Source organism: Lepisosteus oculatus, chromosome 7 (genome assembly GCF_040954835.1).
Source record: "Lepisosteus oculatus isolate fLepOcu1 chromosome 7, fLepOcu1.hap2, whole genome shotgun sequence".
NCBI classification, from domain to species: domain Eukaryota; kingdom Metazoa; phylum Chordata; class Actinopteri; order Semionotiformes; family Lepisosteidae; genus Lepisosteus; species Lepisosteus oculatus.
The window spans coordinates 10,128,769-10,154,801 of NC_090702.1; the positions used below are offsets into that span (position 1 = coordinate 10,128,769).

The following is a 26,033-nucleotide window of genomic DNA, read 5'->3' on the forward strand; positions in this document are numbered from 1 at the left end:
CAACCATCAAGACCATACTAATTAAACCTGCTTTGCCTCTGATCTGGTGCTCTGTCATTGACATACCTCAGACCTAGGCAGTGTGTTCTGCAGGACTAACCTGTGTTACTGAACAATACTCAATCTGGCTAAAAAAATCTCATTCCATCTTGAACCTGTTCTGCCTGTCCGAAACCAGTCTCCTGCCCTGCACTGGACCAGTGACCCCAATCTCTCTGCCAGAATCTTGCACGGCTGCACAGCTCCTGTCTCTGCTTCTTCCCTGAGGATTGTTCTCACTTCCAATCCTGTCCAGATCCTGACCACTGCTTCACTGCCTTAATCTGCATCTACTCCAGGCACTTCAGATCTCTCCACCAGCCTGCTTGCTGGTTCTCTCACTCTGAGCTCTAGCACTTGGATTCCATCAGCAGATGCATATGTCTCTTTCAGTAAGCCATGTCAAAACACCTAGAACTGCAAAACCAATATGGTCTATTAATACTTGACTCATTTAAGTGAAAGTGACTGTCTCCAAGTCTCGAGTTAATGATATCAGTAGTAGTAAAATACAAAAACCTAAAACCCTGAACAGATTAACAAAGCTATTGCTAGGTGTATGCTCAATGACACTTAAGTTTTGAGATTAATATTTAACAACTCATGTAGACTTTGTGACTTGTCACATTATTCAAACTTTGACTTCCACGTTAACGCAAAACCAGTCAACATTGAGCATATTCAGTGGGAAAAAGTGTCAGCAATCTGGATTATGGTATGATTAATTTATAAAGAACCGAGTACATATTCCAGTCTAATCTTATTACTGTAAAAAACAGTTTAGAACAAGAGATAAATCAGAGGCAGAGATTACTCAAAGACAAGAACTGCATTAAAAAATGTGAGGTTGAAGGGGGAAAGGGGGGAAATTTGTGATTTTTTTCCCCTTGTATTGTCACATTATTCAGTTGTATAAGAAACAAAAACACAATTCCAATTAGAAAAGTCTGCAGCTAAAAAATAAAATAAAGTATTCAGTGCACAGATTGAGCCTTTAGTATCAAACAATGTTAAACTAGTTAAGTGTTTGTGATGTTCTCATCTTTGCAGTATTTTGTTTCTGGATGTTTGTGGGTGATCATGAATTAATTTATAACCAGGATTTTTTTTCTGCTAACATTTTTTCATGATTTTACCACTGCAGGAAGAGCACATAAAGAAGGTACACAGTCATAAATAATCACATTTTTTACATTAATGTTTCAGGGTATTTTTTAATCTTTATAGCATTTTTTTAGTGCAAAAACCAATGCACGTACAGTAGCACAACTTTGCATTTTTAATGTTGTTTTATACTACACATATACAGTAGCTAGGCAGTGACTTCCTGAAACAAAATTGGAGGTCTAATTAGCCCCAGGGTACCAAGAGGCTCTAATCCCCACATTTAAATGGGTGGGAATGATAGTGGAGAACATTTTAATGTATGATAGATAAAGAGTCGTGTACAGTATGCTGCCTGCTTTGTGTCTTGTGCCTTGTACCTAGGTTGTCCAGACTTTCTTTTATGAGTGAACAAGCACATGGCAAGAGGTAGGGTGAACAAAAAGACAGGCTAACATTTTAAAGAACTTCCAGGGCTTTTCTCTAAGTATGTGTCTGTGTCATAAGGTTTTCTATGTTTGTCTTGTGGAATAAATCCTTTAAACTGGGTTACTAACTCACAAACTCTCACTTATACAGTGTACTCACAAACAACCCTGCTCTCGTGCCATAACAGGCTGCTATCTAGCTCTACTTCCAAGGCTTCAATCTCACAATTACACAATCCCCTCTGGGACTGTTGCTCTTCCTGGTTTCATTTAGGATTTTTTCCATGTCCTTAACATTTTTCCACAGTCTCCTCCAAGACTGTCGCTACAATTTCTCTCCACTTATCAGGATTTATAACTGCAGCCATTAGTCTTCCTTCTCTCACAGCATACATGTCACAATCGCTACAGCCCTTCCTTGTTCTACCTCATTCCCCACCTTAAGTTCCACTTTAGTTCCACCTTAAAAGCCAGATGTAGACATTACTCGAGGTTCCTCATTGAATTCCGTTTTGTGAGAGCCCGGGGTCCTGCTGCGTCTGGCTCCGTTATGGTTTTAACCTTCTGTTCCTGATTCCCCGCCCCGCCGGTTCCGACCCGGTTCATGGTTTTATTTCCTGGATGGACCCCCTGGCCTTTGACACTACCTTCTGTCTTGGATTACCCGTTTGGATTTACTCATGGGTTGTTCGCCCCCAGATTCACTCTCCCTGGACGCCTGCACCCCTTGGACACGCCCCCTGTCTCCATACCCTCTCCTGCATGACTTTGTCCCCAGTGTTTCTTCACAATTCCAGATCGTGTCGTCTACATAGGGCACGGAAAGAACTGTTCGTGACAATATACAGATGCAGCCATTCAAAATGGGTGGGGTATTTCGCGGCATACCCCGGTGGGCGTGTCGCGGTATCACGCGGTGTCACGCAGTATCACGCGGTTAATCGCGTCATTTGATGTCATGCCGGAAACTATCCGGTGTCACCTTGTAAAACCGCCAGGGGGAGCTTAACCTCTCATGTACAGCATTTAAGCTTTTAATTTTGAACTGTATATTACAGCATGTTAATCATCAGTCATTAAAATGTTGGTATATTTTATGAAAGCAAGATTGGACAAAAGTACACAACCTACCTTTATCAGAAATATTTATGCATCAAAGCCTTTACCGAAGATATTACTAATAGTATTAATAATGAATGACTTTGGACAAGCTGTATACTCAAAGTATAATTTCTTTACCACATTTGTACAAGCACTTGGAATCTGTCCAAGCCACATTTTGTCAGGCATTTTGTTTTACTTCAACGGGCATAAAAACTTCCTTGCTTTTAACAGGGCATTTCATAATTTCTAACTACGAAAATGATTTAAAATGCGACACTTATCATTCAACTAGAGCTCAAAATATCACAAGGATCCTCAAGAGCACAGCAAAGACTGTATTAAAAGGTATGTATCAACGCTTTCTTTTCCGTATACCAGATTTTATGGAACCACTTCAGAAGGGTGTCAGCCAGTCAGATTCCAGGAATCGGTACTTTAGAGGAAAAATACATACCAGTATTTCATTTCTCCCTAACGATTTTAAGCATGGAAGTATTTAACTAGCATGTGAAATAGCATGTGAAAAAGTGGTAGTTTTAAGCTTTTCTGCTAATATAATATGGAATCGCGTATCTAAAGAATTTAATAACGATATGATTATATTTGTGTATTGCGACAGGGCTTTGTAGGGCTGTTTCGCCTCCCTCTTCATGTGACTTCCCTTGTAGCCTACTGGTCTACGTGCCTGACTAACAACTTGCAGGTTGTGTGTTCAAATCCAGCTGGTGCTGGACTTTTCTTTTAACAAACATTTCTTCGAAAAAATAGAATAGCGATATTATGGACAATCAATTGACTTTTATATTTCAAAATATCACAACATGATCGATTCTAAGTCATTTTTGATAACAATGAATAGTCACCTTCTTCCCTTCTGACAACGGTCCCTGCTTCTGCTTCCTGCTTCTATTGTGTGTGTGTGCAATAGAGTAAATTTTTATAGAGAAATGGAGGCTGGACAGTATGCGTTACAATATAAACATTTATATTGATTTAAATCGTGTTCTGATTTAAATCGCAAACGTGTGTTTAATTATATGTGTTTTTTAATCATAATCAGGCTAATGCAACATAAATTGATACAGTATCTTTGTCTTCTAAGTATCTTAATAAACTTTCAGCATAGCTTTCTACCCATTTAGATTTATATTTCTTGGGAGTTTGGGATCAAACGTGGAAGGATTAATTAGATTGTAATCGTTTTTATTTTTCAAATACGTTTTAGAAAAGTGTAATCTATACCGTTTTAGAAAAGTGTAATCTATACCTGCCCAGACTGTATGCCTTCCTAAACATCGCCTTTCACTCCTGTCCTGCTCTTCCCCGCGCACCCCAGCCGGGCGCTCTTCGGCCTCTTCCCGGGACGAATGTATATTTTGATATTTATACCCGGTGCGGCACCGAGGGAGCGTCTGCATTTATAACTTAGTTTTTAAAATTAGTCAAGCAATATGAAGCATCTCCTTTTACTTTTAAGTCCCTTAAATACATTGAGCACAGCTTTCTCACCACTTAAGATTGCTTTTTGATACCATCCTTACACAAAGCAGAAACTTTCTGATGACATACAGTACAAGTGGAAAGATTACAGATTTTAATCGTCTTTAATTTTGTTACGTTATACGTTTTAGGAACATTTCATCTAAACAAACACCACAAAACTATTCTCGATTGTATTTCTGAATGTTATGTTACACCTACAGTAGTTCACTGCTTTAAATACATCGAATTAAGAAAGTTATGTGTAGCACTTTAGATCTTTTTTTCTGAACCAGGGAAAATCTGATCATGTTTCTCTATAACAATAATAAAAAACTTTATTTTACATATCACCTTTAAAAGTGGTAGTACCTTTTTTAGTACTATATTTTTGTATTATATTCCCTATTAATCAAACTCTAAGAGTATGTATCGGCTTGTCAGTCAGGTCTTTTTTCTCTATTTCAATTGTCGTTTACACATGCATGACTTTAAAAGCTAGCAAGACAGGTTTCGATTCACATTAGCTGGCGAGCCTTGTTAACAAGAAAAACAGACAATACCCATGGAGGGGGAGGTCAAGCCAGAGAGAGAGTTTTTTACCCTCTGTCTAAAAACCCAAATAACCCGGGGCAGAGACCCGAATAAGACTCGAAAAACGAATAATAATGTAACATGCCACTGTTTGTTCATGAACAAAGTTATACTGAGATTTCCTTAGATACGCGATTAAAAAATAAATAAATAAAAATTGGAATCCCCTGCGGAACACATTCCATAAAAATCAGCGGTTTTACAGTATATATCGCCTTTAAAGGTGGCTTCTCAAAACGCTTTACAGGATAAAAACAACCAGAACAGCAGCAACAACAATATTGTATTTCATTGCACTTTTATTAATCAAACTCTAAGAGTATGTATCGGCTTGTCCCCTCCTCCCGCCCCTCTCTGTGTACAGTGGAGCCTCCTGTCCAGCCAGCACATGTCCACAGACATTCACAACAGCGACATATCATAAAACGTTTGCACATATAGTTAAATTATTAGTTGTTTTTCAGGAAGTTAAAAAAAACACTTGAATTACTTATCCAGTCTCTCGAAATAAAGTTATTTTTCAAGCAATGCAACAAACGTCGGGCAATGTGTTTTTTTTAATCCAACATTGATAGCCACATCTTAAATCTTGTCAGTCAGGTCTTTTTTCTCTATTTGAATTGTGGTTTACACATCGCACGACTTTAAAAGCTAGAAAGACAGGTTTCGATTCACATTAGCTGGCGAGCCTTGTTAACAAGAAAAACAGACAATACCCATGGAGGGGGAGGTCAAGCCAGAGAGAGAGTTTTTTACCCTCTGTCTAAAAACCCAAATAACCCGGGGCAGAGACTCCAGGGGGATCATTGCGTGGTACAGAGCGGAGCTCAGTCAATTCTTATGGAATGTGTTTTCTTTCTTCTTTTTTTCAGCATGGAATAAACCTGTTACTTGATTCATATGGATGCCCGGTTCCGCTGGGGATTCAAAACATTTTTTTTTTAATCTGGTATCGAAGGGAATAGGCAGTATAACCCTGTTCATGCACAAACTGTGGCATGTTACATTGATTTGCCAGAAAGCTCTAAATTGCATTTTGAGCGCGGTTTTTTACTTTTTTTAAATTGCATTTTGGGCGTGGACACCACATACAAGGGTTAATGAACTGCACCAAGAAATTTAAAATAGTATTCTTTAGGTGTGAGGGTAGGAGTGGACCGCAGCAGGCATAATCAGCAAACCAGGAAAACAAAGAACAGGACAGGTGAGATGTGTATCCATAAAGCAAGTGATCAGAAAAAGGAAATGGTGTTACCCTCAGGTTTTCGACCCAATTGTTTTAACTTGCTAATGCATCAGACACATTTCCTGGCGTATTGTGTTTTAAATAAAATAGGAGTGTCTTTCCCTGGTATTAGCTCATCGGTATGGTGTAAGTTTTATCTGTACCATACTATACAGTATATAGGTACAGAATTCAAGCTGCACCACTGCATCGCTTTGGTAAGGAGACGGACAATGACCAAAATCACGAAGACTCTCTCACAAAAATTAATGCAGATGAAAAGAAACGGGAAGTCAACACGGGACATTGTACAGCATTTGGCTTTGATGGACATCTTTGTTTCTGAAAGCACAGTGAGACGACATTATAAAGGGGAGAGGAGGCAAAGACAATCTAAACCGAGGACGATTCAAAGGTAAATAAATTTCTAAAAATACCTTTCTTGCATGTAAATACAACTACGCACATTATTTTTAAAACTAACTGTTGATCTCTTTTTTTTCAAGTCCTATTGTGCGAGCTATCGACAAACTGACTGATGAAAATGATGAGCAACCAGCGATGCAAGTACAAAGACGGCTATGGGCTGACCTCAGTGCGAACATTAACCGGACATCGATAAAAAGAGTACGCAGGAGGCTTGGATGGAGATACAGAAAAAACAACACATGCCCCATGATAAGGCTAAAAAACAAAGAGGAAAGACTGGGAAGCGCTCCAATGGATTGAACAGGGGGAGGCATTTCAGGATGTACTTTTCACCGACGAAACAACAGTGGCTCTGGAACAGTTTTCAACAATGGCATTTTGCAAAAAGGGGAGATATGTGGACAAGCCAAAGCCCAAACATCCACTGAAGGTTCACGTCTGGGGGGGTATATCTAGAAGAGGCCCGGGACCACTTCTTATTTTCAAAGGAATTATGGACCTTGTATTCTTCGAGGAAGTCGTGGTCACACAGCATGCTGCCCCATATATCAGGGAGCAGTTTGGATCACCGTCTCTTTCAAGACAACGATCTGAAACACACAGCAGCAAGGGCGAGGCTTATAGCAGAAGGAGTGAACTGGGTGAAAACTCCAGCCGAATCCCCAGATCTAAATCCGATAGAGATGGTTTGGCATTCGTTGAAAGACTACGTTCGGAAAACTGCTAAGCCCGTCACAAAGCAGGAACGGATCGATGCGTTCTATAAATTCTGGGAGGAAGAACTGACCGAACAAAATTGTAACAATTTTATTAACAGGCTGCCTAGGATTGTTGACCGGGGCGGGGGACATTCGGGAATGTAAGTCTGAGAAAGACAGTCTCACGTTTGTGGACAGTCTGTCCACAAACAAAACATGTAAAAAAAATGTAAAAAAAATTACTTTTTGTCAATGAAAACCGGTGTGTGTGTCTCTCTCTGCTGGATGTCCCTCTCACTCTCTGCTGAATGAATAAAAGCATTTTATTAAAAACGCGTTTGCGTTTGTCTGGTATTTACTTTGGTCCCTTTTAACTGTTTTTCGGTCTACTGTATTGCTTTGAGATGCCACTTTTAAAGGTGATATGTAAAATAAAGTTTTTTATTATTGTTATAGAGAAACATGATCAGATTTTCCCTGGTTCAGAAAAAAAGATCTAAAGTGCTACACATAACTCTCTTAATTCAATGTATTTAAAGCAGTGAACTACTGTAGGTGTAACGTAACATTCAGAAATACAATCGAGAATAGTTTTGTGGTGTTTGTTTAGATGAAACGTTCCTAAAACGTATAACGTAACAAAATTAAAGACGATTAAAATCTGTAATCTTTCCACTTTCCACTTGTACTGTATGTCATCAGAAAGTTTCTGCTTTGTGTAAGGATGGTATCAAAAAGCAATCTTAAGTAGTGAGAAAGCTATGCTCATTGTATTTAAGGGACTTAAAAGTAAAAGGAAGGCGTACAGTCTGGGCAGGTATAGATTACACTTTTCTAAAACGTATTTGAAAAATAAAAACGATTACAATCTAATTAATCCTTCCATGTTTGATCCCAAAATCCCAAGAAATATAAATCCAAATGGGTAGAAAGCTATGCTGAAAGTTTATTAAGATACTTAGAAGACAAAGATACTGTATCAATTTATGTTGCATTAGCCTGATTATGATTAAAAAACACATATAATTAAACACACGTTTGCGATTTAAATCAGAACACGATTTAAATCAATATAAATGTTTATATTGTAACGCATACTGTCCAGCCTCCATTTCTCTATAAAAATTTACTCTATTGCACACACACACAATAGAAGCAGGAAGCAGAAGCAGGGACCGTTGTCAGAAGGGAAGAAGGTGACTATTCATTGTTATCAAAAATGACTTAGAATCGATCATGTTGTGATATTTTGAAATATAAAAGTCAATTGATTGTCCATAATATCGCTATTCTATTTTTTCGAAGAAATGTTTGTTAAAAGAAAAGTCCAGCACCAGCTGGATTTGAATACACAACCTCTGACTTGGTAGTCAGGCACGTAGACCAGTAGGCTACAAGGGAAGTCACATGAAGAGGGAGGCGAAACAGCTCTACACAGCCCTGTCGCAGTACACAAATATAATCATATCATTATTTAATTCTTTAGATACGTGATTCCATATTATATTCCCTATTAATCAAATTCTAAAAGTATGCTTGTTGACTCTGGTATCTCTTTAGTTAAAGACTTCGATGCTTAAAATGTTTAGGGAGAAATTGAATACTGGTGTGTATTTTTTACTTTAAAGTACCAAGACCAGCCATATACAGTACTGTATGTTTATGTTCCAAAATTAATATCGTTTATGGCCTTCACACGCGTTACAGTATGCTCCTATTCTTTTTATGCCCAGCTACTAAGATTTCCCTTCAGTGGTAAAATTCAATATCTACAACGGGCACAGTAAAGACGTTTATTGTACTGTAAGTCTTTCTACGACAGACCAACGGACCACGAGTGCCCCTGTCGGTCAACCAATCACGTACCGCGGTACCCCGCATCATCTTGCGTCACGCGACGCCGCAGCCAATTACCTCCGGTACATGTCTGTACTGCGCACTTTGAATGGCTGCATCTGTACTTGCACCAGCAGTGCCTCATGCCCTGCTGTTCCGCTTCAGACTGGCTCTCCCACTACCAAGCCTCCACACAAGGAGACCTGATTGCACATTTCCTATCTCACCTGGGGTTGGCTTGTTCTCCACTCTGGGAGGCGTTCAGTAGAATTTGTCGAGACTGATCAATGGTTACAGGAAATGTTTAGTTTCAGTCATTCCTGCTTCAGGGGGTGCCACCAGTTACTGAATCTAAAGGTTCATATAGTTTGTCACACATGAATATTGAATTTGAAGATAAATGTTGAAAGAATATCAAATTATATTGTGTAATTTGTTTTATTATTAGGATTAAGATCCAATATAATTTAAAAAATGTGAAAATCCTAAAGGGCTCACAATCATTTTTTACACTTTGTCTAAATTCCAACCTTTTTGATATATATCAGAGAATTTCATTTGCTTTTAATTACTTCCCTGTATTAACTTGATGAAAGCATAGAAGAGTCTATATTAACATACAGATCCATTCCATAAGTAGCTTTCTGCAACTCAGAGTCACCAATGCAATAGGTCCATAAGCCCTATATTTCCTTTGATATTTGAGTTTTCCTTCTCTTGTTTATTTGCATTATCTGCAAATTTAAATATATTTTTATGGACACCGAATCTATATAAGCTTAAAAGTTTAGTTCTAACTTTTGTTTCTATACTCTCCCTTTTAGTATGAATTTAAACCTGATTATTAGAATATTATGACTTTGACATTTCTAAATCTGAATGGTTTTACCCATCTGGTCTAAATCAATCTACTAGTGCTGTGTCTTCCTAAGCTTTCTCTAGCTCTGTGATTTAAAATCTCAATCGCAAAATAAGGGATATTAACTCATTATTTGCTATTGTGTTGTAATGATTACTTCATCTTTAGCTACTATTTCTGTCAAGGAATTAGAGAAATAAAATGCGTAAAAAAGCCACCTTCTGGCATATCTTTACATAATAATATACCACTTCTTGGTATATTATTATAGAATTCAGGTATTAATTCTCCAAAACATGTCCTGTTTCTGCTTACCTCACTCCTAACATGACCTGAAGTAAAGTGCAAATACCCGACACAAAAAAGATGGTGCTGATCAGGTGGCTTTGAGTGAGTGAATCATGCTCCAGGCACAGCGCTCTGAACAGGATCAGGGGAATGCCAATGATGCCACCAAATGCAGTCAAGTAGTGCTGAAAATGAAACAAGGGCAGTCATTCAAGAATGGATGCAAACTTTTAAATATTAGTAAAACTGTTATAAAAAGAGGCAATATAAATATCTTCAATCTGAATAACCAGAAAGCCAGAGATGATTAATTTTCACATTCTCGTAACAAACTAACTGCATGCTGAAAACATTAACTGAAAGGTGTTTAACATAAATCTTTTATACAATTCCTTGCAAAAGTATTCAGACATTTGCACATTTTTTTCCTTGTTCTTTTTCACATTTTGTTTCCTTAAAAATTTGAACTCATGACACGATGTGACACATGAAGTCGAAATTATTTTTTCTGACAGCGTATACACAACCTATGATTGTTAAGTATTTAAGACCTTCACAAATCCAAATTAATTTAGGTAAACAAATAGCCTTAACAAGTAATCCAATTAGCTGAGTGGTCTCTGCAATAATAATAATTGATTCAGTTTCATGATTTCAGATTTAATTTACCTAACTGTTTATGAAGAAATATTATAGTAATATAATATTTATTTGACCATTGGGAAGCTCATCATTATGAAGATGAAGTCACCCAGAAACCATACTGTAGATCGGCTGTCCTTCCAAATTGGGAAACCAGGCAAGGAGAAAACTGGTTAGGAATGTTACTACACCTTTAAAGAATTACAGAATTCCATGGATGAAATGGCGAAAAATATCCATGGCTGAACAATATAACAGTCACTTCACAAATAGGGGCTAGTAAGGAATTGAAAAAAAAACTTTTCATAAGTGATTGCTCTTGAGTGACCAGTAAAAGTCCTAACTTGAATCGTATTAGGATTCTCTGGAAAAAAAAATGAAAACTGCTGGTCAAAAGCAACTTGAGAGCTCAAAGAAATCGACTAAGAAGAGAGGGCATAAATTGCACAAAGCCCACATGCAAAGTTGGTAGATGCTCACCCAACATGGTTTGTGGCTGTTGCTTCTGCCGTAGATGTTTCTACCACATACTGAGTTCAGAGGTCTGAAGACTTATCAACATAATTCAGTTTTTTCTCTTTATTTTGGGCTCTCTTTGTTGTGACACATCTTACCCTTAAACATCTTCAGTTTAAGCATTCAGGTTTTGAGTAAACTATAACAATATAAAAATGTGAATGCATCACTGTGTAATGATTGTGATTGTAATTGTCACAAAATGGAACATCATAAGAATGATCTGAATATTTTGGCAAGACATTGAATGGAATGAGTGCATGGTTACTCTACACATGCTGACAGTTGCTCACAGACACCACTTCATAGATAGTGGTGAACTCTGATAAAGACTATTTTGCTGCAGCAGAATAGTTTTTTTTATTTTTAATGCTTTATTAGAAAACAGTAGGAATCATAAAATGATTCAAACAATCATTGGAATGATTGATATATAAGGTATAATATAATATAGCAAATATAACATTCCTGAACTTTCAAGATGTACATTATAGATGAAGTTTTTGTTTCAATTACAGTACACCAATACATTTGAAACCATTTCTATGTTACTGTATTGTGGCAATTGATTAAATATCATAAATATGAAATGTTACTGATAAAAATGATCACTGTGGAACAGCACAGAGTTACATACAAAAACCATAAACATAATTTATTGAAATGATTACGCCAATATTGACTGCATGTTCACCTTTTCTGTTTCTCTTTGTCACACCTAATTTTATATCAATATCAATATGAAGCCCATTTTTCTTGCTTTCAGCACCAACACTATTACTAGTACTATTCTTTCTATACTTTAAGCATTACAAAGCTATTTGAAGATAAATATGCACAACAGGGTAATGAACAACTCAAATGTGTGTGACATGATGGCAGCTCAAAATTCAAACTTACTCTCCATTGTTCTGAGAAAGAGCCACATAAAAGGTTTTTGGCAGGGGATTTTAAAATCATGCGACTCAATTTATCAAAAGGGGACTCCATGTATTCCATTTCTATTTCACACATACACATGTGTGTTTGTCTTACCTGTCTGAAATATCATACTATACCAGAGAACAGTCACCTCCAAAGACGACTACACACCGGCACACCGCACAAAAGAAAAGAAAGTGCTCAGCCGGTGCTCAGGCAGCCCCTATCAGATCCGACATTATCACAATTGTAATACTATTTCGCCAGTTCTTCCTCCTACTTCTGGCTCCTTGGTATGACTGTATGTGCTCTGTGCCCCAAATCGGGACCTTCAGCTGGCTTTTTAAATCCAGTTCATTCCTCACAATGCATTAATGATATACAGTACAGTACGTTCAATTGTTTTATTGTTTTACAATCTGACAATCTAAGATCAAATGCATTTGACAAATTACATTATTAAATGCCCCCCACTGTGTTTTACAATCATGAATGAAAATGCATTAAAGCGAAACTGAAGAGTAAAACAGACCCTTGGCATTATACTTGCAGTACTGCATACTATTCCCCCACCGAAGCAACCTACTGCACTACGTGCGCTTTAAGCATGTGACATAAGCTCTCCTTACCTAGAAAATTTTATTATGGAACCACAGTCAAATTTACATAAATCATGTCTTGTATAAATTCAAGCAGAAGGTATACTGTAGTAAGACATTATACAGTACCCATTTCTAATTGCAGATTAATAAATACTTATAATATATAAAACATTTGCAGACAACAGAAAGAGTGACACTTTTCATTAGTATATAGTTGTTACACAAGCCAAAAAAAATGGCTGTCATTTATCTAATAATAATAATTATAATAATAATATAGCACTTTTCTGGAAACTCCAATCAAAGCACTTTACAGGTTATGGGGACTCCCCTCCACCACCACCAATGTGCAGCATCCACCTGGATGATGTGACAGCAGCCATAGTTCGCCAGAACACTCACCACACATTAACTATCAGTAGGGAGGAGAGCAGAGTAATGAAGCCAATTCATAGAGGGGGATTATTAGGAGACCATGATTGGTAAGGGCCAACGGGAAATTTGGCCAGGACGCCAGGGTTACACCTCTACTCTTTTCGAGAAACGCCCTGGGATTTTTAATGACTACAGAGAGTCAGGACCTCAGTTTTACATCTCATCCAACGGACGGCACCTGTTGGGGCATTAGGACCCACACAGACCGCAGGGTGAGCGCCCCCTGCTGGCCCCACTAACACCTCTTCCAGCAGCAACCTTAGTTTTTCCCGGGAGGTCTCCCATCCAAGTACTGACCAGGCTCACACTGCTTAGTTTCAGTGGGTTGCCAGTTGTGGGTTGCCAGTGGGTTGCAGGGTGATATGGCTGCTGGCCATCTACAGTAAGCTAGAGGTACTGTACCTAGAACAAGATATCAATGCAGCTAGGAATTCCTGATCTAGGGTATTTGCTTTGATGACATCAGACAAAGTCAATTATCAATTGACTTGTGGTGAAATACTTTTTTCTTAATATGCCAGAAGGGAATTTGTTATTGCTGATTAGCTTCAACAAAGAAAAAACTTTTTCAGTAAAGATCTTGAGTGACATTTAGTGACATTTAGTGAAATGGGCTCCTAGAAGAGTTTTTTATTGCATTTTGTATTTATTTACAGTATAATATAACAATATAATATTAAGTAATGATGTAAAGAATGGAACTCCCTACCTGTGTCCCAAGGATGATGCACATGTACCAGGGTGGGACATCAGTGACACAGTACACCAACTTGTTCATCCTTTCCTCATTTGTAGAGTCCAGGACCTCACCATTGTCTGCGTCTGGCATTTCACAGAAGTTATCCACACCCTTCATAAGGAAAAGTGTCACAGTATTTCATAATGTCATTTGAAATGCATTAAAAATTTCTCTAACAACATGAGTTTCAATTTTTCTCTCATTACATTTTCCTATGAAATGATAAAATGTATATAGTGATTGTTAGTTACTGCTGAATTTTGTGTAGTTTGATTACCCTACGCTTATTATGGTATCACTTCATTTAACTAATTTTTTACTTTCTTGGCAAAAAGAAAGATTTTGATTTGGAGACTTCCGGTTCTGGTTAAAAGGGAATGGTAGCGTGTTGTGAATTATTTCCTTAATATAACCATGTATGATTACTGCTGTTTCTTTCCTCCATCCACCTGGGGAGTCACTATCCCTACTTCTCGGCGTAAAGTTTCAAGACCATTGTGAATTGGCACCGACTTAAAAAATGTACTCTTTTTATCATGCATGGAACACACTCTATACTGCCCCCTGGCTCCCCGAGACTGGCAAGATCAACACTACTAAACACCACTAAACACCCGCTCTGTGAACAATAAAGCTCTTCGCATATGTGACTTTATTACAGAAAAAAAACTTAACTTCTGTGCTTAACCAAAACCTGGCACAGATAAAATGATGGTCTCCTGTTCAACCAACTTGTCCCTCATGGATACCTTTTTTTTTACCTCCCTCATATCACAGGCAGAGGTGGGGACATTATTGTTATTTATAATATCCTTTACAATTTAAATTCTGTTACTGTACCTCTGCTCTCTCGAGTGTCTTGTTTAAAATATCTCCGTTCCCCCATTCTACTATCATCACCATGGTCTATGGACCACCTAAACCTAATGAGGCCTTTTTCGGTGAGTTTGCCGTTTTACTTTAGTTTGTATGTCTCAGACTTAAGTGGACCCTTAATCTTGGTGACTTTAATATACATATTGAATTGCCCTACAATTTAGCTAAGGATTTTCTAACTCTGTTGGGTTGCTTTGATCTAATCCTGTTTTTAGCCCAACACATAACAAAGGACGCAATCTTCATTTAATCATTGCAAATGACTCTTTTGTTTCTCACTTCTTTTCCCTCTAACTAGGCTTCTCTGACCACTTAGCTATTCTCTTCAATCTGGAACTACCTGTTTCTAACACTTTCCCTTACGCTCCCTAAGTTTTCTCAATTAGCGATCAGTTGATCAGCTTAGGTTCTGCTCTATCCTTCTTATCTTCTTCTCTACCTCTGATCATCTAGAGGACAAAATACATTTGCTTCATAGCATTATTTTATCTACACTCCACACCTTCGCTTCTCTAAAAACTCAAACCATCCCTTTGTCACGATTGTGACAAATCCCTTCCCCTTAAGGGCATTCCAGCTCTTTCACATTTTAGTTGATTTTGTGTACCTGCTCCCTGTTCCAGCACACCTTAAAGGCAGACCCTCACTCTCTTCCGGGCTCTGCACTGGAACACGGACACCCAGAGGACACCCTACTACCGAGTCTCCCTACATCCGCAGCTTGAGGGCATAGGCCTCCTAACGGCGTCCCAAACCAGCCAAGTCCAGGACTTGGAGTGCCTGGTCCCATTACCCCATTAATATCCCTGACCCTTCGCCGGATCCTGCCCCAGTTTTTCACTTTGTCATCTGTGTCTTGGATTGGATCACCCGGCCCTGGACTCTTGCCTGCTCTGGATTTCCCTTCAGACTCCCCTTGGAGTGTTTGCCTGGACCATGCCCCCCGAGCATATGCTCACCTTTGTCACTCCCCCTTGTTTGTTTACCAGCCCAGTTCCTCGTCTCCTCCTGTGTCTGTTCACTCCCTTCTGGATTCTGCTGTCTGCATAGGGTCCTGAAAAATGCTTCGTAACACTCTTTTTCTCGCTCTGCCCCTTGGTACACCAACCATCTGCGCTCAGTGATGGCAGTCTCCCAGAAACTTAAACATAGGTGTGTCTTTATGGCCTAAGTGTACATTATTAGCCTTGGAAAGATTACTTGTTTGAATATAAAGATACGATAGACTCTGTTACATCCAGCTACTTCTCTCACATCATTAAAAATAACTAAAACAATGCTAGACATCTTTTCTCCACCATCAACAGACTTATAAAGCCAAACTGCTCCACCACATTACCTACCCCATAGCAACTTTGTAACACATTTTTAAATTTCTTTAGCTCCAAAATCGACAACATTCAGCATCACGTTCTCTCCACAACACGTCACTTCCACACCTCCTCCCTGCTAGCCTAACTTTCCTTGTCTCCAACTTCTCTCTCCTTAACTCTGCATCCCTCAGTAAACTGGTTTTGCATATGAAATCAACCACCTGCTTATTACATCCCATTCCCACCACTTTATTTCAATAGTATTTCACTTCTCTCTGCCCCATTGTGTTCAATATAATAAATTAATCCTCCAATCTGCCATGGTTTAAGTCACTAATGATCTACTAATAGCTTCTGATTCTGGTTCTCTTTCTGTCCTCATTCTTCTTGATCTTAGTGCTGCTTTTGTCACTGTTAACCATGATATGTTACATTCTCGTCTTGAGACTGTTTGGAGTTTCTGACACTACTCTTAAATGTTTCAAGTCTTATCTTATTGATCGTCAGTCTCTTAACAGATTTAGCTCTGAAAATTGGACTTGTTAAGTGTGGTGTTCCTCAGAGCTCGATACAGGGACCCCTACTTTTCAGCACTTACAGGTTTCCACCTGTTCAGCTTTTAAGATCTCAAGGCCTCAACTATCACTTCTGTGCAGACAATATTCAAATGTACATCCATACCAAACCTGACACTGATGTGACTGTCTCTATTCTCTCTGATTGCATCTCTGACTTTGAAACATGTATGATTCAAAATTTCCTTAATCTAAACTGACAGGACTGAAGTCCTGCTTATTGGCATCCTCCATTGGCTTTCTAAATGCGGTAACCATATCTGTGATTGGTACCGTACTTGAGCTTCAGTCTAAATAAAAAAAAACTTGGGTGTGATGTTTCATTTAGGCGTGACATTCAACCCACATGTGCAACATACTGTATTGTCAAACATAATTATTTCACCTCAGAAATATTGCTTATACTAAATTATATCCTATGTTATTGCTCACTGTTGCTGAAAATCTGATCAACACATTTGTCTTCTCCCGATTTGACTACTGTAACATTCTACTCGCTGGGGTTTCTAAATCCACATTGAACAAACTACAGTATGTCCAGAATTCAGTAGACAGAATCCTGACCATTTCTAGTGCAAGTGATCAAATTACTCCTCTCCTGTCTTCCTGTCAGGTTTTGTGGCAATTTCAAAATCCTCATGTTCACCTATAATTCTCTGCATGGCCCGAGCTACTTATTGTCCTACTGCCCACCTTGCAACCTATGTTGTCCTAATTCTGGTCTCCTATCTGTCTCCATCTACACTCTGTGAGTGACAGGGCCTTCTCTGAAGGATATAAGATAATCACCTTCCCTAAACTCTTTCAAATCTCAAAACTTCTTATTTAGAAGGGTCTTTACTTAAATGGTTCTGTTATTTATCCTTTTGGTTCTACCATATTCGGTACCCCATCTACTGTACTGTCTCCTCTCACTGTGTATTTTCATTGTACTGTACATATACTGTGTATTTTATTTTGTTGTTGTTCAGTAAAAAGCTTTGCGAAGCTACCTTTAAAGGTGCTATATAATTTTTTCACAAATAACAGTCGTCCAACACCTTAACCTTACTACAGAAATTCCCTGACAATAACTACAGTATAATCTGTATATTTTAATTATATCCAGTATCTAAAAATGATTTACTGTGACGGGTGTCCATCCATTGAGAACAAGACAACATTTCATGGATTTTAAATTTAATTTCAAATAAATTATCAAGCAATCACAACTTGACTCTAAAGAAGTTGAATTTGCAGTATTTAACAAACAATAATTAATCCTTACACTTATAAAAAAAAATTCTGGACACTCAGCTCAAAGCTCTTTACAGGTAATGAGCACACCCCTCCACCAATTTGTGGCACCCACCTAGATGATGCAACGGCATTACTGGAAAAAAACAGGGGAAAATTTGGCCAGGACACCAGATTAAAACCCCGTACTCTTTTCGAGAAATGCCATGGGATTTTTAATGACCATTTCAAATCAGGACCTCCATTTTCTGTCTCATCTGAAGGACGGCACCTATTTTACAGTATAGTGTTTCCATCACTAAACTGGGGCATTAGGACCCACGCAGATTGCACTGTGACCCCTCCCTACAGGCCCCACTAACATCTCTTCCAGCACATAAATTAGGTACTTGTTATGTCTTCCAGGTATCTTTATTTTATTTCAGTCTATAGTGTGATAAATTCATTTTCAACTTAACATTGACATGGAGGTAAGTACAGTTTATATTCATAATTAAAACAGGCTCAATATGACAATAATTACATAAGGTGACAAATGTCTTCTGTTTTTGTGATATTCATTTTAAATTCATTTTAATATGGTAGAGCCTTGCTAGTTTTCATAGGTAAATTAAAACTAAACCTGACACCTGTAGAAGACTTAAATGTTTTCTCTTTCTGCTTTTCAGTGGTGAAGTAACCAATTCTTCGTAAACATGAACAGAGTTAAATATACTATGAAAATCTAGCAAGCTTATTGGACAATTGTGTGACAGCAATCACCTTAAAATAAACAGAGAAACATTACATACTCAAAAGCAAAAACAGATTGGAAAGAACAGAATCAATTAGTCAGAACCATTCTGCATAGCAACGAAAGAAGTTACACAGGTATAAATAATATTAGCTAGTTGTAAATGCTTAAATAGATATTTACTAGTAAAATTTACTAATATCTAAACATTCATTCTTAGCCAATTTTCGACCTGAATAACAATTACAAAACATCAGCACAATACAGTATATATGAGTTTGCGGAATTATATAAATAAGTCAAATAAAATGTTCTCTAATTTAAAGGGTAAAGACATGTAAACTAGAAGCATGTTACATATTAATCCTAAAACTGTGACAATTTTTGCTGCTCTGCAATGGTAATAATATCTATACCTCAGGACTTTCTAATTATGCTTTTCTTAAAACAAACTTTTCTTAAATTGTAAATATCGATAACAAGTGAGAAAGTATGAATTCCTTAAAATTGCTTACACTTATATAGCGCTTTTCTGGACACTCCACCACAACCAATGTGCAGCATCCATCCACCAGACCACTCACCACACATCAGCTCTCAGTGGGGAGGAGAGCAGAGTAAAGAAGCCAATTCATAGATGGGGATTATTAGGAGGCAATGGGAAATTTGGCCAGGACACCAGATTAAAACCCCTACTTTTTTCGAGAAACGCCGTGGGATTTTTTTAATGACCACAGAGAGTCAGGACCTCAGTTTTATGCCTCATCCAAAGGACAGTGCCTGTTTACAGTATAGTGTCCCCATCACTATACTGGGGGATTAGGACCTACATATACTGCAGGGTGAGCGCACCCTGCTGGCCCCACTAACACCTCTCCCAGCAGCAATCTTAGGTCTCCCATCCAGGTACTGACCAGGCTCACGCCTGCTTAGCTTCAGTGGGTTGGCAGTTGTGAGTTGCAGAGTGATATGACTGCTGGCCAATATATACTGTAATATACTACTCAGATCTGACATATCTCTTCATTGTGAAACTGACACCCTAAGCTACCTTGAGCTACTAAGTATCCAGCTACTTTTTCATCCATGTTACAATGTAGTGATAATAGAACAGTTTGGATGAAAATTAACATAACCCTTGCCAGTACAACAGACACCAAACATCACTTCAAACAAATGTCCTGCTTAAATAAGCCTTAATTTCTCATAAATATCCACACATGCTCAGAACATCTAAAGTAACTCTCCTTGTGCTATTGATTTTGAATAATCTTCAAATTCAAAGAGCATGATGGTTTATGTCCCACTTTTTGCTCTTCCTAAATGGAGTCATATAGCAATTATGTAGTTGATAAAGTACTATGTCAGCTTCAGTTTTATGTCAGAGGAATCATTAACAATATACCATGGTTAATGGTTAACATTAAGATGTATTTTTATTTTCTTTGTCCTGAAAGAAAGATCTGATGATAAAAAAATCTAAACATATTCTACTTAAATTAATAAATTAGATGTCACAGGTTAGAATACCAAAATAAATTGCTGATTTATAATCTCAAATAGTCCTATTTAAATATTTTCATATAAAAAGATTAGATTTTGTGAAAACATTATTTTGATATCTCTTCACTCACGAATTTGGAAATAGATAAAAGTATGGTATATCCATGTAAGAAAATGTGTAACCTACAGTATACGTATAATATATATATACTGTATCTTACTGAAGATAGCCTTGTGGATCTTTGAAGAAAGAGTTTTTGTGGATCTACAGGTAATCATAGGTTTTTCTTTAGTATTCCATTCAAATAGATGTCACTGATGTAGGTTTATAAACTACCTATACATTCTGGAAGTGTTTTACTGTTAAATAAATTTATAAAATCATTTATTTTTATTCTTTTTTGTTAAATTAATCATAATTGATGTTTATTTAATATTCTTCTTAACTCTGAATACTGCATGGTGAATTATTTAAACAGAAAATAAAATATGAGCTATTAAACACAAGTGTTTTAACAAATCAAGAACAGTGTTTTTAATCCTAAAAAGATTATTCTGTGTGGTGTGACTAAAGCCCTGTAATCTTACAAGTTGAAGCCGATGTTGGCTTTTATGCATCTGTGAGATAAAACACAATATAATTGAACATGATTTAACAGCTGGAAAATATTAAACTGAGAATTAAATAATTTAGCATAATTCTTAGTATATAGAATAGGATTTTAATATAAAAAATGTGCAATGTATATGGGGAGATGGGGAGGATTTGGAGGCCAAGTGCTAGATGCACATATATTAATTGCTTTTAATTGGTATTGTTATGTTAGGAAACTCATAGAAGAGCTGATTAAACACTAACATTGAAATACCTTGTGAAAGCAGAACAAATTAAAATGTGGTTACTGCAATACCAAAACAAGAAACATTTTAAGCCCCCAAAGTAGTTAAAATTATACTGAAAATGTGGTGTCTTAAAGCATCATACCCTGCTGCTGTGTTTAATGCACTCAGAAACATTATTTTAACTTTAAACACCTCTTTAAAAAGTGCTTAGCAAAACACTTTTAAAAACAGTTGTGTATTATTAAATTTGTACCAAATATCTGGAAAAAAACAGTATTTTATCTCAATAAAGTCATAGATAAAACCATAAATAGCTTGTTGCTTTCTTCATCTTTTTACAGCTGCAAAGGCTGCAAAAAGTTCCTTTCGTTCTGGAAGGTAGTAGAGGTCAGCAATACTACTTAAAAGCCAAACACACTTAACTTAACTTAAATGTTAAACAGTATTACAAACAAAACGTCTAATAGGAATATACAAATATACTTACAGAAAAAGAATAATTCTCCAAACCATTCCTTTCTTTTTCAGCAGCCATGCTTCTAAACACGTGCTTAACAAAAAGTGATGGGGAAGAAATTACCATGAAGAAACACAAAGCCAAGGCTGTTCAGAGCGAATGCTGTGATTGTAAGAAAACAAATCTTATATACTTCTCATGTGAATGCAATTACACAACCACTACAGCTGACCAGGCTGTGACTGCACCTTCTGTACAGGGGCATTTTCTCTACTGAAAGTTTACTAAATAGTAACAGAACGAGACTCCACCCCACAAAATGAGCTTGTCACAAGCCTGCTCATGATTACTTACTTGTCACAATCCCCAACATACTGTAGTTCCAGATTCACCATTCTTCTCCCAGACCTCAGTCAAAACGTAGCCAATAACAGCAATAATAATAATAATAAAAAATCACTTTGAAGTACAGTGTGCGCATCCTGCTCCACTCAGTGCTTTAATTATTTTCATGATTTCATATATACAGATATATGAATCAATTTTCTAATCACGTCATCAAATTCAGAATTACAGGGAAGCTGGAGCCTAACCTGGCAAGCAAAGGGCACAAGGAAAGGTACACCCTGGAGGGAATGCCAGTCCATTGCAAGGTATAGACGCAGACACATGCACATTGACATCAGGGCCAATTTTACAGGAGGACAATTAACTTACTAGTATGTCTTTGAACTGTGGAAGTAAAACAGAGCACCCAGAAAACCTACATGAACATGGGGAAAACAAACAAACTCCATGCAGAAAAGTAAATAATTGAAAAAATGTTTCTGAAGTTCAACTTTAAGTTTAAAATGATAAACAAAGACAGCAACCATTTTCCACGCTTGCCTACCCTCAATAATAAGATATCCTGCTTATAATTTGTTTGATGAAATTACAATATGGTAAGGGGTCTGTTTTTTCTTAATGAAAGAAGAGAGAATCTTGAGCTAATATCAGGAATAGCAAAAGAACAGAAAACTAGATCACATGCATCAGATTTGTATACCAAGAAACAGTATGCCATTCATTTTGTAAAAATTTAATTTTTTTTTTACAATTACTCCACTCTTCTATTTGGGTCTCTTTCGTATTTAGAGACAGAGGAAATCAGTGGCTTGATGGGATTACTTTTCTTTCATCACACCAAACACTGATTTTATTAATTCTAAATCCATCACATGATTGTTGAGTAGCATTGGATCATTGAGAAAGATATGCACAGAATAAGTGTCTAGTGTTGAAGCTGTCTATAATATGTTTCACCAGTATCAGCTTACAGTATTAACAGTGGAGATTTTCAGAATTTTTTAATATTCCCTTTGAAACAAATTTTAAACCATAAAAAACAAAACATTAAAAGGTTTACTGGGGCAACCTGAACTGCTAGAACCAGTTATCTTATCTTTTGAGCTTCCTGAATCAAATTGTAAATGGTTGAATACTGAAAAAATACAGATTTACAGAACTTGTTAATATTGGCATTGTATTTTACTCAGAAAACAAGATGTCTGGTTTTATACACATACAGTACAGTGCTTTGAAAAGTATCCCCTTCCAATGATGTCCAGTTTTGCTGAATGAATAATGACCTATACACATTTTTAAGTCAATATTTTTAATCAGAACTTTAAAACTCAAACTGAGCACCTACGAGTGAAAGATGTTACATGTCAGCAAAAACTACAAATAAGTAAGAGCATTCACTTTAAAAACATGTATTTAACATTTGTTATTCAACAAAATGTGACAAAGAAAAGGGTAAATACACTGTACAGATGCAGCCATCTAGAATGTGCTCCATTTTGTGTCTGCATTTTGGAAAGTATAACCATGCCCCTGTTCTTCCTGTAACAGTAGCTACAGAAACAGAAACCTTGAGTTTCTTGAGAAAACAGGTAAATGGTATAGAATAATTAGTGCCAGCACCTGAACTAGAGCTCGCTTCAGAGCCTCAAAGGCCTCTTCTGCCTCTGCATTCCATTGTAAAGGCTCTGGGCTAGTTAGAAGGCTGATATTTAGGAGGGGGTGAGCCAGGGCAGCAAAGTCCAATATACACTGACAGCAGTAGCCAGCCATACCTAGAAATGTTTTCATTTGCTTAATGGTGATTGGTTTTGGCATTTTAACAATGGCCTGAACATGCTCTGGTGAGAGAAGGCAAATGTCCGCTAAGGAGATGACCTAGATAAGTGACAGTGGTTTTACAAAACTGCAACTTGTCCTTTGACGCCTTGTGGCCTTTATTAGCCAACACTGTTAAAAGAATCAGTGTGTCTTTAATAAATTCTTCCCTTGAAGGTGAGGCAATCAATAAATCATCAACATACTGGACAAGGGTAGAACCTCCTGTAAGCACCACGTCACTCAGGTCTTCTTGGAGGGTTCTGGAGAACAGTGTAAGGTTCTAATAATCTAATAAAAACTGTGAATCTGGGTAAATAGGAACAGAGACAAAAACTGAGCACAGATCGACAACATAATGCTGGGCGATAATTCAATGACAATAATTATCGCAATATAATTTTCCTCAATATAATTTTAACAAAAGTTCAACAAATGTTCAATATATATGTTTATGCTTTGCGCATGATATGCGCATGCACACAAAATACTGTGCGTGCATGTTGCAGACCGGGCAGCTAACGTGGTGTTGTTTACCCACACGGTGGTGGCTGACAGGATCGTAGTTACTGTGGAGAAATGAGTGACACTGAAGCAAATATAGTGCTGCCAACGACCAGCTCGAAGGACGATGACATCGTCGACAGAAAAGGTCATTCAACCTTATCACACTGCAGTATTTAATTTTTCTATTAAGATTTATTTTGTAAATTTTACTCATGCATATTTTGACATAAAAAGACTTGAATACTCTCTACCTCAGATTTGTTTAATGTTTCTGCTGTTTGGCAAGTGTTTGTTGTGTTCTTAAAATAAAGAGCTGTTTAATTTACCAATTAACTGTCTGGTTTCTTCAACTTTCACTCAGGAGAAAAAATCTGCCTTTAACCTTGAAAGAAATAATGATTTGACATTTATCGTGATAATTATCGATATCGACTGATATGAACATTTTTATCGTGATAATGTTTTTGGCCATATCGCCCAGCCTTACGACAACATAATAATGAGTGATGTTGTTAGGAATGCTAGACAAAATAGTAGCGGGGATTAGGCACCATAGGGTAAGCAGGAATAACATACTCAATTTAAGTCCTGCACAAAACACCACATCTCTTTTCGTGGCTTCTTAATTGGTAGGATGGGAAAATTACAAGGGCTAACACAGGGCACTATAAAGCCTTGCTGTAAAAGCGACTAAATAACCGGAGCAATACCCTTCTCCTCTGCAGGTTTTAGCGTGAATGGCGGTTTTCTGGGCAATGATCTATACGGGTCTATTACAACTCTAATAGGGGCCCTAGCTTTAATTATTTATACATCATTTTAATGAGAGGCCTGAGGGACAGAGCTCAAAAGAGTTTGCTCATCACTATTAAAGTGTTCAATCACTGCACCACGAGAGCAGGCAGCCAATTTCTGACACTCAAAAATGGTGTTCATTACCTGGGACTTCTGTTCCTAAGGAGTAAACACCAATGCCTCTAATCTGTCCTAATTCTACCCTGTGTATCTCACTTTCTTTCAATCACGTAAGCATATAGCCAATCTCCTTAGCTTCGTGACCTTGAGCTACTACCAGAGTCATATGTGGAGTTACAGCTTTAGGCTGGTGAATTAGCAGTTGCTGCTTAGGTATTAATTCTATTTCAATACCCATTCCTTCCTTACCGATAAAAACTGAGGAAAGGTTCAGAGCATAAGCGTTACCTAAATACAGAGTGATCTTTTTCTCATCCTGAGGATCTCAACATCTGCATCAAAGTAAGCCTTACAGTGCAACTGTTCAAGCCAATTCTCCATCTTCACTTGTTGCTCTGAGCACCACTGTTCTACAGGCTGACCTGGTGCATTAAGCTCTTTAAAATACGAGAAATATCTGAACTTGTGGCTTGCCACCAATATACCCTATCTTCTGTAATCATTTCTAGAGGAGACGTTATGTAACCTTGCTGGTTTTCTGATGTTTCTAAATAAACCCCTTCAGGAGTGCATTTAATTGTGCACCGATACTTACAGAGCAGGTCTCTTCCCATCAAGTTCACTGGAATATCAGAAGCCAAGAAGAAAGTATGTTTCTCAGAATGTGGTCCAAGTTCTAGAGTTATAGGTTCTGTTAGAAGGACTGGATTAGAAACTCCGGAATATCCTACTGTGTTAACAATTCTTATAGGGGTTTTTAATTGAACCTGTGTCAACCAGAAAAGACAATGATTTCCCTGCCACTTTAAGAGTGACAAAAAGCTCAGTGCTAGCATTAGAAGTAAGCATGAGAAGTTACAGAGAGGTCACGTATAGGGTTTCCTATTTTTCTTTAAATGGATTTTGCATGGTTCACGGGGCAGGGTTGCCTGCTACCGCTCCAGGTTGATTGGGCACTCTAGGTCGATTTACAC

General features: G+C 37.5%; 1 long non-coding RNA gene across 1 annotated transcript in view; it reads right to left on the reverse strand.

Annotated features, from left to right (window-relative positions):
* LOC102686145 (uncharacterized) overlaps window positions 1-21,732 on the reverse strand; it is a 53,546-nt gene extending 31,814 nt beyond the window's left edge. Inside the window, exons 1-3 of the long non-coding RNA XR_001479079.2 lie at window positions 21,505-21,732; window positions 13,909-14,049; window positions 10,111-10,268 (exon numbers count right to left, since the gene is read on the reverse strand). This is a non-coding gene — a long non-coding RNA (uncharacterized lncRNA). The remainder of the gene's footprint in view (window positions 1-10,110; window positions 10,269-13,908; window positions 14,050-21,504) is intronic.
* Window positions 21,733-26,033: the final 4,301 nt, after the last annotated feature.